We start from the raw sequence: 17,375 nt of genomic DNA on the forward strand, positions 1-17,375 counted from the left end.
AATCATATAGAGAATGCCAAAGGGAGTTGTATTAAATGCTTAGAAGAGCTAAATATGTATATTGCCATGACCATACTATTAGAAAAGAATAAAACCAGAAGGTAGCATTTATAGTCAAACATCTATTCTAGACGACAAATTCAGCCTAACAACATGAATACTAAACAGTAACAAGAGCATTTGTTTTCTATTTAAAATGAAGGTGATTCTTCAAAGGGATGCCTAAAATGATTAACTGCCATAATCCTCCCAATTGCTTTTATTCTGCATTTTAAACTCAATCATTTTTAGGATATTGTATGACATTAATTGTGTTACTTAATCAGCTCCAAATATATCATTCTTGGCTTACTATAAAGGAAATATACTTTTGTAAACTATCATATGTGCAAGAAGTAACAATCACAAACTTGAAGAAACATTTTTGAGGAAAGAATGGATTTTTTTGCCTATATTTATTTTACCTGAGGGCATGCTAATTAATTTGTAAATCCTAAAGTTTGAATCATATGTTATTATGAGACATCTTGGATATACAAGATTAATGCTATTGTAGATATAGAAAAAATCTGAATTTTTAGAATATTATGGATTTCAGCACAATTATATGTGTGTATATGTTTGTATGTATATGGTTATGAAAATTAAAAGAATCCTCTTGCATCTTATAAAACTTACAAACACATGTTAAAAATTACTGTTAGTGAAAAACCAATCCTCTTTATCAGAGACAATAGCACCAATAAGACAAATGCAAATGTCAGCACCAATGTGTACATGCAGGGCCTATTCATGCATTAGATAATGTCAAAGTGGTCTCAGAAAGCACATGAGCCCATAGATAAGTGTGACATACAAATCATCTGGTATATACAGAATCCTCTAGGTGGTCTGAACTCAAGCTAGAAAAAATTATAGACAATATAGTCCTGCATATAAATGAGAGATTCATTGTTAATATTAAGAAGTGATTAAACATTTTAGTGTGATTGATATATGTATGCCACCCATAACAACATGTTGGTTGTTAATAAGGCTATAGTTATTTTTGTTTGAATTTGTCACATTTACATATGTTTAAACACACATTTTAATATAGGTAAAGTCTTGCTGTGTGAGGTTGAAATGTTGACAACTTTCAGTTTCCATTGTTATGACTGACTTATTCTGAAGAGAAGTTTTAATAATAAATTGCCTTCCTTTTGGTATCCAGAATCTTACCAACGGAGGAATACAATGAACCTACACACCAACAACTTAATGATTAGGGAAACAAGACACTGGTACAACAATTATACATAGTAATTTAAAACCATATACACATTTGATGGAATTATTTTTGCCTTTAATTATAATAGAAAAATCCTCACTCACTTTATTCATTCATTCAGCCTGTCCATTGTTGTACTGGTCCAAATGTACAGTTGTTTTTTAATAAAACATACTAACTATCATGATATTTATCAGATAATATGACTTTTCCCAAATTGTAATAAGAAACACATTGTTGATGAATCTGTTTCTAGCTGTTAGTTGCTAAAATATATTTTACCAGCAGTCAAACTATTTCAAGACTCAACATAACAGAGCACAGAGATCATACTTGCAATTCTAATACCCTATTCAATAAGCTTAATTAGCCCTTTGAACTTTTTTTTCTACCCTCAGACAAAATTCATACATTTGGAAGCTAACAAACAGAACACAATTAACTGCGAACAAAAGAAATCAAAGAAAGAATACTATATTTAGTTAAATGTTGGTGAAGGACAAGAAAGGGAAAGGCAAAAAAGAAAAAACCAGAACTCATTACTAATTTGTGAAACTGTCTATGTCGTGCATTTTGGGAGCCATGAGCACCTGCTGCTTCACAATTCAAGGATGACACACACACAGCCTCTCGCACTCATCACTTTCTCTCTCCAACTGTCCCCAAGCCCAGGTGTTATGACATTGTTTTATTATTTCTTGCTCCCAAGCCAACCATAACTGAAATTATTTTCTGTTCCAAAGTAAACTCAATTTATTGGGAAAGACAAAATAAGCCCACAGGTTTTTTAGCTTTTCATGTATTTTTAACATTTCTGGCAATAAATAAATGCCACTCTTGGCCCAAGAGTTAGTCACCTAGAAGTCAGGCACTTAAATACTTACTGCTTGAGTGCTAAGTAATTACCCCTAAATATGCACATCTGGGTAGACTAAACATTGCCTCATTGGCATTTTGTATCACCATTTCTATAAAACCCCAGAGGTGGACAAGAGGAATCGAGAAAGTAGTGTGGAAAGTATTTCTGAAGAAACAAGCCCTAAATAATTTACTTGCATTTTCTTAGTGAGGTAAATCAGCTAAATTCTTCATTGCTGATTTTCAAATAACTAAGAACTCATGAATTGTAAAAATGCTATAAGTACAGACCAGACATTCAAAAATTAAAAAAAAAATCTTCTTCCAGGAACTGAAATATATGGCAATTAACTCTCTTATGCTTTATGTCATACAGATTTATATGGCATGATTTGTGTTGGACTTTGAAAAATTTACCCTACTCAAGAATTTCTCTAAGATCTTTTGAATATATAAAGTAGACAGAGTTCATAAAAACAATCCTTGAGCACTTTTTTCGGCTAGTCAGTAAATATCCCTCAAAACCCCTTTGCCCCCTACACATATATATGCACATATGTGCACATTTTATGTAGCCAAATCTATAACATGATGGCTTTCTTCAGCTAAGTTGTCATCTTATTTTATTCTTTCTCCTTAGGCAACAGCAACTACTTACATAGTTTCTTTTTTCTTTTTCTTTTCTTTTCTTTCTTTCTTTTTTTTTTTTTTAAAAGACAGAGTCTCATTCTGTTGCCCAGGCTGGAGTGCAGTGGCACGATCTCAGTTCACCATAACCTCCACCTCCTGGGTTCAAGCGATTCTCCTGCCTCAGTCTCCTGAGTAGCTGGGACTATGGGCGCACACCACCATGCCCGGCTAGTTTTTATATTTTTATTTTTATTTTTTATTTTTTTTAGTAGAGACGGTGTTTCACTATGTTGGCCAGGCTGGTCTCGAACTCCTGACCCTGTGATCTGCACAGCTTGGCCTCCCAAAATGCTGGGATTACAAGCATGAGCCACCGCACCTGGCCCCATAGTTTCTTTAACTTACCTATTTAGAAAATGTATAGACATTTTTGCAATCCACTCTGACATCTCTTAAGAGCTCCAGAAAATAATATCCAACTTTTTATTTGGTCAACTCACAGAGATCTAAAAGTTCAGTACACAAAACTGTGTGTATCCTCCCCTCTCCCCAAGCCTTCCTTTCTCCAATGTTCCTTCCCTGTGGTACCCTCATCCATCTAATCCAGTGTTGTTGTTAATATGTAATGAGGGCAGAGTGGAGCATGACATTTCCCTCCCTCACTCCCTCATCCTCTATGCCCAGTCACGACTCTTTCCCTTCAATCTCTGTGCTCCCATCATACTGGAAGTTTTTCTTATTGTTTCACTTTTTTCCCAACCTACTGCAGACATTTTTTCTTCTTCCTTGCCTTTACTTAACCACTCCTTAAGTCCCAGCTTGGAAATATTACCTCAAGGAACACTTCCCAGACCCCTCACTCTCTTGCTGTGGCAACTCCCTGCCCCCTGGGACTAGTTCTGCCTCTTAGAGGTTCTTACTACACCTTCCATTTCTCAATAGGAACATGCTGTACATGCAGTTCCTTGTTCAATGCCTTCTCTCCATGGTAGCTGGGGCAGAGCATAAACCATGTGTGTTTTGTTCACTTGCCAAGTTCCTATTGTCTGAGAGAGCATTTGGCACATAGTGGTGTCTACTGTGTATTCCCTGAAGGAATGAATCAGCCATTGATGAATTAGGATCTATGTTAGATCTTGTGGATATGAAGATCCTTCATGTTCTGACATTTCTCAGACTTTGGTTGAAGAGACTGATAAGAGGGAAAAAAGGATGACCTAGTAAACCCAGAACTAGACTGGGCTTGATGGCTCACACCTGTAATCCCAACACTTTGGGAGGCCCAGGTGGGTGGATCATGAGGTCAGGAGTTTGAGACCAGCCTGGCCTACACTGTGAAACCCCATTTCCACTAAAAATACAAGAAATTAGCTGGTCGTGGTGGCAAGCATCTGTAATCCCAGCTACTCAGGAGGCTGAGGCAGGAGAATCACTTGAACCTTTGAGGCGGAGGGTGCAGTGAACCGAGGTCACACCACTGCACTCCAGCCCAGGCAACAGTGCAAGACTCTGTCAAAAAAAAAAAAAAAAAGAAAAGAAAAGTAGCCCAGAATTAATGTTTACATCCAAGAACTGAATTAACGGAATGTGTTTATTCTTCTTTGTTTGCATTTTTAACTTTATTTTCTTCTTTTCACATTTGACCTAAGATTTGGATTCTGTACATAGATCCAATTTTGCATTTTAAATTGATATTTAACTTACCACAATAACAAAAAATTCATTTTCAAACTTGCAGTTTTTTGCTTTCACTTTTTAAGTAAAAATGTGTTTTTTCAAACCAAGAAAAATAATTGTTAAAACCAATGGGGATGCAGACCATAGTTCCTCTGACATCTTAGAATATCTGCAAGTTGTGCTTGCAAAATCCTGATTTCACTTGAAAGTACAATTCTTTTATTTACATCCAATGACCGTAATCAAAACTGTTTGGCTTCTTATTCTTTTTTGACTGATCTTAGATCATAGAAAACCAAATATTCTTCCAACAAAAAGACATAAAAGACTTGCCTTCACATTAAAAATCTTTTTTCTAATGTAAAAATATCTTCTTTCTGTTTGCTAGATATTTGAAGATACATGCTGAATTTTAAAATTATTTATTTTTTCAACAAATATTTATGCAACATTGATGATATGGTCAATCACATTTTTATGTTACTGCTTTAACATTGGGAAAGAACTTTAAGATAAATTAAATCTCCTTTTTGTGCAAAAGAGGGGACTTAGTGAGGGTGGATGACTTGTTAAAAGTCACACTAAGAGTTCATTGGAACTGAGACTAAGTCCAGTTGCTTTCCACATTTTGTTCTTGCCGGTTGCTTTTACGTTAGGATTGTGAAATTATTCTCTTCATACTCTTTTACAATATATTATTATCGTTGTCGTTATTTGTTTTATTAACATAGCTCCAAAGAATCATATTTCATGTCATTCTTATCATGGGAATTTATGTTTTTGATCAAGCTTTAAAAAAAAAAATCAAATATACTGTCACTCAATGAATTTCCTAGTAATACATTTTCTTTCAGTGAGACAGGTATATTAATAGTAAGTGGAAGTATTTACTCATTAAAATAGTTAGGTTGATTGGGAACTCAAATTTATTGAGCCTTTCCTGTGTATTCTAATTTAAAGGTGAGATCACCTAAGATCAGAATGACTAATTAACTTTCTCACAATCACACTACTAGTTAATAGGGTTTCTGGGTTTCTGGATTTCTGGCATTTGAATCGGTATTTATGACTTCAAAGTACTTGTTGCTTCCACCATGCCTTTTTACCCAGGCTTACATGTCCCTCTTATAAGATAATCACTCACAACCACATCACTCATTTTGGATAGTTAGCTTCTTGCCCCTTAATGACTTAAAAAGTCCAAAACAGTGTACTGCCAACGAATGGTATACAATTGGAAAAATATTTCCTTTCCTGCTTTTTACTTTTTTATCAGTCATTGTGCCATTATGTTTATAGACACTTCCAGACACACTGGGGGAAACCGTGCTCTAAGCAACGAAAATAAAGTGACAGTGAAAAAATTAACACAGTAATCATATTTAGAGAAAAAATTATCTACAACTTAGCATGTAATAAATTTATGATAAATTTACAACGTCAGCGACAGATCCAATTTTGATTTAATATATGACATTTGGCGAGCCCCTTTGTTTCTTTTGAAGTATGCATTTGAATATAAATTGCTAAATGGTACCCCAAGACTTTCATACTTTAACAACACTAAATTGTATCTTATACTTACCACTTTTAAGATCTTTATGAAAGTATTGTTCAAGTTTGATTGTCATATAATTGTTAATGCAGATTTCAATTTCTAATATGACTTTTAAGATCAGTGTGGGAGTTGGGGGTTCCTTAGGCACCTCTATGGAAGCTAATAGAGCTAATAGATAAGAAATGCTAGAAATCAGGTCTAAACTGAAATCTCTGCCCCATTGTTTCCCCCACCCCATTAGCAATAGCTTCATCTCAAATGGTCATTGTAAAGATTAAATAAAATAATCCATGCAAAGCGCTTAGCACATTCTGGGCAATAGTTTGTACACAGTTAAGTTTTAAATGTTAATATTACTTTTTATTATTACAACATATTTACTACAGGTCCTGGCAATTGGTAAACACTGAAGCTATTATTACCTTTAATATTTAATTTACTCTTCCCTTTTTGGGAAATCGACCTGTATTTATAATACAATGTTGAATTAGTCCCATAGTAAAGTGTTTGTGGAGATGTCCAAGAACTTTTTAAAGTTACCTAACCAAGTTTTCCATATTTAAAAGTGTCTTTATTTAGATTAAAATGGGGAATGTAGGGGAGAAGGAAAGGTTTCTTAGAAATACAGCAAACAAACAAGTCAGGACTGAAACTGTTTTCGGGACTGCCTGCACCGCATATTGATTATTGTTTAGTCATTTAGAATTAAGTAATCACCATGTGTATTACCTGAAACCATTTTTCTCGATCTTAAAATATAAATATTAGAATTATGTTACTATGAACAAAACGAAACAATAAATTTGCTTCTAGTCCCTTGGCACTGGTTTCCTGTGTTTGGCAGCATTTCTATATAGCTAATCAATTTAAGACAGCACTGATTAAATTGAACAAAAGGTGATATTGATTGTAGACAATAGCCAATAAACAGACTATTGTTCTATAGTTATTATAGGTCATTGTTAACTACTCATTTAATTAGACAATCGGTTATTAATATTAAACAGAAAGTTTTAGAGATACCCATACATTTTTAACATTTTATAAAATTTTAGATTTTTTTCATTTCAGCATTTTTTATTCTTTTAAAAATATATTTTAAAAACTAATTTTTTTTTAATGTAAGTGGATATGCTTAAACTCCAAATGCTGAAGGCCTCTGGCAGGTTTTTGCGGGAAATTGCTTCTTATGTAAATTAAACTATACATGATGTAGACATAGTGGGCATTGTTAAATGTGAAGCTGCTCAAAATAGTAATGAAATGTAACTCATTATAATTATTTACTTTGTAAAATTATTTAAATATATTATTTCCATAGAGCTAGTTTTCTAAATTGATTCTTATGAAAAAGAAAGCATTGTTAACATATGTCTGTGTTGGGACATTTCATGAAGTTTTGTGATGTCATGTCATTTCAATCAGGCAGAGAAAATTTAGGCATAATGATTGAGCTTAGTTTGTAATATATTTGTCGTCTTTTTTTTTTTTTTTTTTTTTGAGACAGGATGTTGCTCTGTCACCCAGGCTGGAGTGCAGTGGTGCAATCACAGCTCACTGCAGCCTCACCTTTCCAGGCTCCAGCAATCCTCCCACCTCAGCATCCTGAATATCTGGGACCAGAGGTGTTGTGTGCCACAATGCGCAGCTAATTTTTGTATTATTTGTAGACACGGGGTTTTCCCATGTTGCTCAGGCTGATCTCGAACTCCTGAGCTCAAGGGATCCACTTGACTCAGCCTCCCGAATTGGTAAGGTTACAGGTGTGAGACAGCATGCCCGGCCTGGCATCGTTTTTTTCTAGCAAAAATAATGTAATAGGGGCTTGGCACTATGCGAGTTCAGTAGATAAATTACTTTAATCTGGGAATAGCAAGGATGATGGATTGAAAGTGGAAGTTTAGAGAGGGGAAGTAGACATCGTGCAACTAAATGCCATTAAGTATTGAAACAGCATTGTTAACAGAAAATATAAATGTCTTGTTAGCATAAATAAAGTTGAAAAAATAAATTAAGTCGGCTTGCTCATGAACATGTTTGTGGTTGGGCTTAAATGATGTCTGGAAGACCAATAGTCAAAAATAGTTGATATATGGAAATTGGGAAAGATATTAGCAGGGGACCCTAAAGATCAATGCTAGATCCATTTTGATTCAACATCATAATTAGTAGCATGGAAGAGTGGTTAAACAGTGTATCAGTGAAATTCACAGGTGATCCTAATTTAAAAGTTGTGACACATCTCTGCGGTCAGTATAAACATGCAAAATAAACCTGGCCAATTCAGAAATTTAAGGAAGAATGAAATAAGATTACCTTTGTAAGAAAGAAATTTTAATTTTAACATCAGTTTTTAAAGAATATTAAAAAGCTCAACGTATGTCAATGATAATATATGTCCACCAACATCTTTTTATGGTACTATAATAACAAAAATTAGCTGCAGGGCTAAGGGGAGTGTCAGACAAGAGGTAGAAAAATCAGCTGCATTTAATTTCATATATATATTTGTACTGATGATACTTTTTACTACTATGGATTACAAATAACTAGGAAGTTGCTTTTTCATTATGGCCAATACATTAATTTTTAAGATTTTTAGACAGTATAATATTATCTTCACATTTATGAAAAATGTATTTATAAGTTTTTGCTTTGAGTTTTTTTAACCTTTATTATCAAGTGAAAAAAATGATGGTTCAGTTGGCGTAAGTTATCCAATTAACTTGTTCATCAAACAGCATCACAATAAATGTATATAATGACTATGAAAGCTGAAGAAGGTTTCCATTTAGTAATGTAGATAACAACGAACTCTAATAGTTCGTATTCACAAAGCCTGCTTCCTCTTTTTGTATTCATCCTCCGTAGTAAGGATAACCTGGCCATCTTAGAGAAACTTTAAGAAACACAGTGGCTTCTTTAAGATGGAGCATAAATATTATTAATTTTTTTTTTCTGAGAAATGTTATACTTCAAGAGTCATAAGAGTAATCTGAAAATATTTAAGTAACAGAAAAAGAACCCCCATTTTAAGTCTGTTTGTTACAATACAGATTTGTATGAGCAAAATAAAAAATTGGTATACAAATGCATGGTTATGGAAAGTGTGTCATTAATTTTGAAAGCATGTTTACATTTAGACATTCTAGGCATATAAACTCTTTGATATAAATTCTTCTTTAGAAAAAATAAAACATAATCATTTAGACTATAAATATAAAAATGCTTATAGTGCATTATTCTACCACCCATGGTTAGGGACAGAATGCAGACATGCCACAATAATGTTATTTTTATTTCTACTGTTCAAACCATATTAATGAGAACATCATTTTGGAGAACTAATTATTTCTATTTGTCTTGTGTCACACTTTCTAATTCCCCTATATTAGCACAGCCAAAGCAAATTAATTGCTTTTCCAGTAGTTGAACCTTGTCCAAGAATGAGCTCACATTCCCTTCCAGTTTCCCTGTTTCTGGGAGTGCATTGTGTCAGAAATTTCTCTTGATACTAAACGTAGTCTTGAGAATATCTTTACAGATTTCTGTGTGCTCACTTGATGAAATTTATAAGTTTAAGTGACCCGCCAGGAAAGATAAAGTTCTTAGCTGCAAGATTATACATCAAAACAGTTAAAGTGAAATTAAAATTAAATGAATGAATCGCACTGAAGCAAAAAAAGCAGTAATTAATGGTTCCCTTAATTGTCTTCATAAAATATTTGCATGGGTCTAATTTGCATAATTTGCATGTATTAATTAATCTTTCAAAGGAATTTTGTGCTGAGAGAAGCCAAAAAATCTCTTTGTTTTATTTAAGATCTAATGAAATATTTATCTTCTTTAATGAACTTCTCATCTTCATTAAAATAAAAATTGCACAAGTTTGTATGTCTTAAATGTTTTTATAATTGAAGTATTCAAAAAATCTCTTTAGTCTTACAACAGCTGAAAACAAACACATTATTTAGCATTTAGTATCATTTTAACAGCAGCAACACTTTAAAGAAAGTTCAATTTCACTTTCTCAAATATGGCAAATCATATGGCAAATACATATAGCGATTTAGTTTTAAAAATAAGAGTTATAAAGACCAGCTCATTTTTTAAATGACAGTGTTATTTTTATGGCTGAAATACTGAATAATTGGAGGGTATGAGTATCTTTCTCATCCATATGATAAAAATCAGAATGTTTAATTGTTTGGGAAATGGTTCATTGGTTGAAAATATTTTAGCTGGTTAAAAGAAATTAGTCTGTAAAAATCCATTTGTTATTATTAACAACTGCTAGATTGACTGACAGTGTTTCCTGGCAGAGGCTACACAGTTCTAACTTTATTCTAAATCTGCTTGCTAAAGAATTGCAGCAGGAGTTTCTCCTCTCACAAACTAAGAGATCATAATGAAAACCAAGAGACGTGCGTTGGAAGGGATGAAATCCAAAATCTCATCAAGTGCCAAATAGTATACATTCAAGGGAACTGAGGAGGAATGGGAGGAGAGAGTCTGGAAGTTAAAAAGACATAAGGGAAAGGATATTGGTGATCTCTTAATGGGACTGTTTTTGACACAGCAGTGTTTCAGGATATTACCAAAAAGCATCATCATATAATACTTCCAAAGCAATTTAAGGTTTACACATCTTTTCCCTGGCATTATTTTTATTGATCTTCACAGTAAACCCATTTTATATTTGAGAAAACTGAGGCACATAGATGTAAGTCACTTGGACTCAAACTGTGAACCCAGAATCGTCGAGTTCCTTTGTCTCCGTATGCCTTGCTTCCTACATGACAGCAATCTTTTTATGTCATGATAATTTATGAAGTGGCTATGAGTGACTAAATGTTAAAGTAGATAATGAGGGTGGCATAAATTTATGAGGATTAAGATTCAAAATGCAAATATATAGTCTTTCTATGTAAAGTTTAGTAATGTGATAAAATCAATTAAATTGACTTTGAGTTTCCTGCAGAATTCATCTTTAGTAAAAAGACATTTTCATTAGGCAAAGGTGGCCCTGCAGCCACTCTCTGCTTGCGTTTTTCTCAAGAAGTTTTCTCTAAAATAAAACAAAGTTTAGTTTTCTCTAAAATAAATTCACTAGTTTACAGGGATAATTAATAAATCAGTTACACAATAAATGCCAATACAGATTTTATTTTACTAATATCAATAATGTATTTAAATAACTGATTTTAAAATGATTAAAATTAACATTAATACTATTTAGTGCTAAGAGAGCAGTGCTGAACTGAGAGTAACAGTCTAATGTCAATACCACCATTCATTAATGTTGTGACCTTGGTAACTCACTTTAAGTGCTAAGTCCTGTTCTAACACTGATATTTTTATTCTGTCAAAATGGCAAAGACATGTACTTTGTTCACTGACTATAGACATACAAACACATGCACACACACACTCATACGTATTCATGGTTTATGTGTGTGTGTGTGTGTGTGTAGATAGATAGATAGAGTCTAGATCTAGAATTCCTGGGTTCAAATTCCCATGCTGGTGTTAACTATATAATACTAAGTGTGTAAATTACACTGTTTGATGTTTTGGGTTCCTAATCTGTCGAACAAAGATAATGATAATACCATTTTATTCGTGGAATTGTTATGAAGATTAAATGAATTAATACACGTAAAGAAGTTAGAACAGTAACTAGTAGAGGCCAAGTGTTGAAAAGACTTTACTATTTTTACAATTATGCACAAATTTAATGTAATAGTAGTTGAAATTTTACTTATTTTTGGTAAAAATTAAATGTATCTTGCATTCTCCTAGGTCAATGATTTTTTTTTCTGTATGTGATACATAGCTACTCTTTGAGGCATGATTGAGCTGGAAAATGAAATAAATATTCACGAGATTTTCCAGAGCATTTAAAAAATTCATGACACGGTGTGAATTTCAATAGTTACATCAATTAAAACAATATAGCATAAGGAGTTTTATTTGCAGCTACATATTGTATGTAATTATTTATATCTTTCAGAATAAAAAATAAACTAGTTACTGTTGGCTCAAATTTAAGATGGAGGTGTTAGAGTGTCTTAATTTTTTCATTATATTTGGCAAATTCTCTTAATATAATTTGTATTTTCGTATAGTGTGGAGTAACTGCAGACTCTTCTAATTCATATATAATCACACTCCAGAGATAGTAAATCTCCAAACATAGTTCCACTTAAGCTTACTAATTACACCTATAAAACGATGAATGATGGCTACAAATTATTGGATCTGACTCTCATTCTTTATTTATTTCTCCCTGGGAGAAAGAGTGCTGGATGAGGAGATTTTAGACCATAAATTATTTCCATACATATTCAGGTGTGCTATGTTTAACTTTGATTTCATACCCTGGTTTTACATTTACATTTAGTTCATAAGGCTTATGAAGTCATCTTCACAGAATTAAGAACTAATTACTTGATTTCTATGGTAAAATAATATTATATTAATAATTTTGATGTCTTTGTTTTCTTAGTGGTTTATCCTGGTTAATATAGTTTTAGGCCTCTCTTGTTCCAAAGTATCATTGTCTTTTGACCATCCTTACCAAATTTCTCCAGCAAAGTTATATAAAATTTCACAACCTGGGCCTTATTCATGGTCAACAGATAGTGGCTTGGAGAGAAATTTCACTAATGAGAAAGGATTTGATGTAAGATACAAGAATGGAAAGCACATTCCTCTTCTAAACCCAATAGATAGTAATGAGTGCCAGCCAACCCAAGTGGGACCATAAGCCCAGTAGTATCATATTTGTTCTCTAAAGGAACTCCAAATACATATATATATATATACGCAAAGTTACAGATTCTTAAAAGCACTGTAGAAGCCTGAATAAGATGTGGGCTAATTTATGTTCTCTGATAATAGTAAGAAAGATTTTTTAAAACTTCTGAATTGAAAACAATTGTAACACAGCATAAATACATTTGAAAAGAGCAGTTCAGTCACAAACAAAGGAAAAAGCTCCCGAAGTTCTTTTGATTGAATGCAATGACTTCTCCTAACTGCTTTGAATTCAGACTTACTTTTGAGATAATATTTCGAGGGTCATCTTCCTACATCTTCTTTTACATTTATGCCATTCAGATTAACCCCATTGTGTTAGGCACTTAAGTGGTATAAATATTGCAAAGGATAAAAATGTTCAATGTTTTTATTATGTAGATTCTAATTATTCTTCTTAAATGATTTGAAGGAAGAACATTTAAAGAAATTGCAGAAGATGTTTTAATTTAAAGGGTTGATTAATTATATAATATAATAGCTAATAGGCTTGTATTTCCCTAAGAGTTCAGGACCCAGCCTGGTTAATGTGTCAAAGCCTCAATTACAGAAAATAGTGAAGTAAATGTAATAGATAAAAGAAAAATATGTTAATGGAATAAAGTCACATGTTTACTGTTTATCCTTTGGAATACATTTCTTGTAATTCTTCATATCTTTGCTGGATGAGACCCCATTGAGGTTTGTAACATATTTGCACTTACTTTCCAAGGGTTACCAGCAGTGGAGTCAAACGGGACTGGAATAAACTTTTTCTCCATATTGTTTCATTATTCATAGATATTTTATTGTAGTCTTGTAATGAGATTTTAAAATACAGTTCAAATTCAACCAGTGACTTATTGCTCCTTTTTACACCCACTAATATAACAAATGAAGGCAGGTAGCCCTAATGCTTTGACTGGTTTGGTTTCAAACTAGACAGAAACCTCTTCACTGGCTCCCCACAAGACAACTTTGTCAAGCCCAAATCAAGGACACAGGATGGGACATCAACACCACCCGATCATCCATCCAGAAAACATGTAAATTCACTGAAGAATATGAGCTGTCATGTTAAACAATAGAACAAATCTCATTTTGATCAAGAGCTGGAAATAGTATTTAGCTTAGTTTCTACATTTCCTCATCTCATAATTTCACATTCACCACAAGAGTCTCAACTGACTAATTCCAAAAACACTGATAACATTTATCTACACAGTGAAAATGTTATGAAATTAATGCTTGAGTGGTTATAAATCAACACAGAAAAAGATGTGAATTTTCTAGAATGTTTATATACTTAAGTTTTTCAGTATAACTAGATTTTTGTTTTCTGTTTCTGGTATGCCATATAATAACTGATTTTCTAAACTAATGTGTAAATATTCAGTTTGGTGGGTAATTGCCTACTTGGATCTCAAATGCAGTTCTTGGTTGCCTTGGTTTGAACAGTGTTTTTATGTATGATTCTTTTCTTTGTGAGAAAATTAGAACATAGACATTTACTTAAACCCAACAATGCACATAGAAGGGCTGTGAATTCTCATAGCTTAGTGGTTCCTTTGCATGTTATTTTACAAAACACAAAACATGCAAAAACCTTTCCAGTGATTTTCTTAATGGTGAAAATGTATAGTCAACAAAAAGATGAAATTTTATGATGCATTACAAATCTGCAGACTTTTATATTTTAACACTTGCAGTGCTTTAACATAAAAAAAGTGTATAATTTTAGCAGTAATTAGGTGACTAATGCTACTTTAGATTTATGAGAGATTTGAAAGTAATAAATCTTGTTTTTCTGTATTGGCAGGATTTATGATTTCTGAATAAAATGAGTTAGCAATGTGACAAATATAAATATAAAACACTAGACATCTTCTCTCTTCTTTGAGCTTAATTTCAGTTTGAGTTTCTTCTCTACTTAGCCTTTCTCATCTCCCTTTGTATACCACTATCTGAAAGTCTATACTTTCATATGGTTTAGCTAATGAATACAAAATATAAAGATATCCCACCATAAAAAGGTCTGGATGTTTCAAAATTGTGAATTTAAGCTATAATGAAATCTCAGAATTGCCCTTCTCATCTCTTTCACTCAAATAATTTTCTTACATTTTCTCTCTTCCTGATACGCTGCAACTGTTATAAAATCTTCACTGCAGTATAGAATGGAAAAAATATGGATGAACACATTCTTCCAATATGGCTTCTCTGCTATCAATATACTACTCTGAGAATCATCTTAGGAACAGTTTGAAAGGACAAAATTTTTAAAATAGCTCTTTGTTTTTAATACATATCCTCCTGAATTTTCAAAGTCCATGTTTAGTATTTTAAAGACACCAAGACCCTGCTTTAAAGTTCTGAATTAAAAGTTAAGCATGTTTGACTTATTGAACTAGCATTTCTTAAAAGTATATGGCATATAACCTTTTTATTGAATTAAAAGTAATAATATTTCATGGAATGAACTTTGGCAAACTATTGTCCGTAACTCTTGTAGCATTTATCTGTAGCAACCAATTCACTTTAACAAATGCTTATACACTTAAGCACAGGGCCAAAAAAAAAGAAAAGCAAAATACATATCCTTTCTAATTCACTTATAATCTAGTGGGATATACAGAAACAAATAATTCAAATAAAATACATATTTAGTTAATTGTTTTTAATATAGCTGTAGATATCAAGATGTTCAGAGTGGCAGGAATTTTAGGTCGAATTTTATTTATATAAAGGTATGAAATGCTTGTGCATTAGATTTTATTATATGAAACAGAAACAATTTTAACAAATCCAAAGAAAACTATATCATGTATATACATGTCTCAATATTTAAAAGCCAATATACTGTATAAAGTATTTAGGTAGTCATACTTTCCAATTTTTCTAGTAGAACTCATTTCTAGTTTTGTTGGTTGTAAGAACTCACACAATATTGGAAGCATGCATCCAAGCCTAAAATTGATTTAATAGGTAAAATCTAAAAATTTAGAAATTTTGATATTTTTTCCCTAAACAATGTAAAAGGTCTAGAGTTCTCATTTAATAAAGTATTCACTTTAACCCAGTACTTCTAAAATGTAAATAAATTGCAACTGGCAGAGTACATTCCAACTGGCTGATTGATGAAGATTTATTTAAGTCAAGATATTTTAGTCTAGATCTTCTGAGAAGCCATATTATTAACATATTTTGAAGAATTTTTGCAAATACAAAATAAATAAATATGATTGTTTCTCAGTATGGAATTGGAGAGATTCACAAATAATCTTTATTAAAGTTAAAATCTGGCCCCTCCTGTTTTTTTTAATTCTGAAATCAATATAGTAAATTCTAAATAATATACACATTACATAAAAGGTATTCATATAGGTGAGAATAAAGAAATAAAAGATGTAATTCATTCAGGAAAGAGGTAATGAGGGTTCATCCTTTGGTGTCACATAAGGAATAGAGTAAGAAGGTGCATTTGAAATATAAGGGGTAAGTCAAATTGTAGTACTAAGAAAAGGCAAAAGCCAAATGGCTGTGTTCGAAGTTGATAATCTGGAAACGAGATACAGGCTGGTGTAGATGATGATTAGTTTGGCTTACTAAGATGGGGTGTGATGTGACAATGTGTCATTTAGATAGAGTTGTAAAGTAAGCACCTCAGGAGATACGAAGCAGGCATTGGAATGTGAAGTCCAGATGAGAGACACAACTTTGGACATAATTGAAGCTGACAAAAATCTCTTGTATTGAAAATATAGAATGTCTTTGCGTAACCCTGATTTTGTTATTCTGAGAAGTGAGTCAAGTCACTCCCCACTTCATCCTTCCACAAAGAAAAGACAGTAATAAGAGCAACAAAGGCAACATTGCGAAGCAAAGTATGTTCAAATGGCTATGAGTTAAAACATTTTGTAACATGTTACATTATCCTTGTATGTAATGAATGACCTAATAATTTTTAGAAATGGATAAAACATAATGCAGCTTTTTTTGTGTGTGGGAGTTAGAAAGGACGGATTTGAATTTTGTCCAGGAAAGTGAGTGTAATAAAACTGGGACCAAGAAATGTACAGTGTTAGATTATGTACATGAAATTAGAATAGTGAATGATAAAAATACAGAGTGTTATGTTAGATAATTCATGTTTTGACTTAGTTATTTTGCATCTTTGTTGATTCTGCAGATTTTATCTATGACAAACTGTCAATTCAACTCTTGCATTAAGAGACATGTATTTTTCATGATATTGTTTCATACAGCAATATGTTGGATACCAGTCCTTTCAAGTAATCAAACTTACATTGAATAGAGTCATAAACAAAAAAGCAACAGTAATTTACTCTCATTGTAAGCTTTTCCCTCCGATGCATAGATACTTTTTGAAGTCATTTGAACAGTATAATGCATTCTTATTTTGATGAAGGGAAAGTAAAAATTATACTTATTCTTTAGTCTTGGTAAATAAAGAAAAACATGCTCATGTAATAGTGGCCCGAATTATCACAAGAAAGTGTATGTCATACCAAAATAATACTATTCTCACACTGCATTTTAAGCTTTAGGAACCTCATGATCTCT

The 17,375-nt window shown here is 32.5% G+C and overlaps 1 protein-coding gene across 1 annotated transcript in view; it reads left to right on the forward strand.

The window, feature by feature from the left end:
* The window catches only part of DACH1 (dachshund family transcription factor 1), a 433,308-nt gene that overhangs the window by 393,505 nt on the left and 22,428 nt on the right, over positions 1-17,375 (forward strand). The window lies entirely within an intron of this gene.

Source organism: Colobus angolensis, unplaced genomic scaffold, assembly GCF_000951035.1.
Source record: "Colobus angolensis palliatus isolate OR3802 unplaced genomic scaffold, Cang.pa_1.0 Scaffold94, whole genome shotgun sequence".
Taxonomy (NCBI): domain Eukaryota; kingdom Metazoa; phylum Chordata; class Mammalia; order Primates; family Cercopithecidae; genus Colobus; species Colobus angolensis.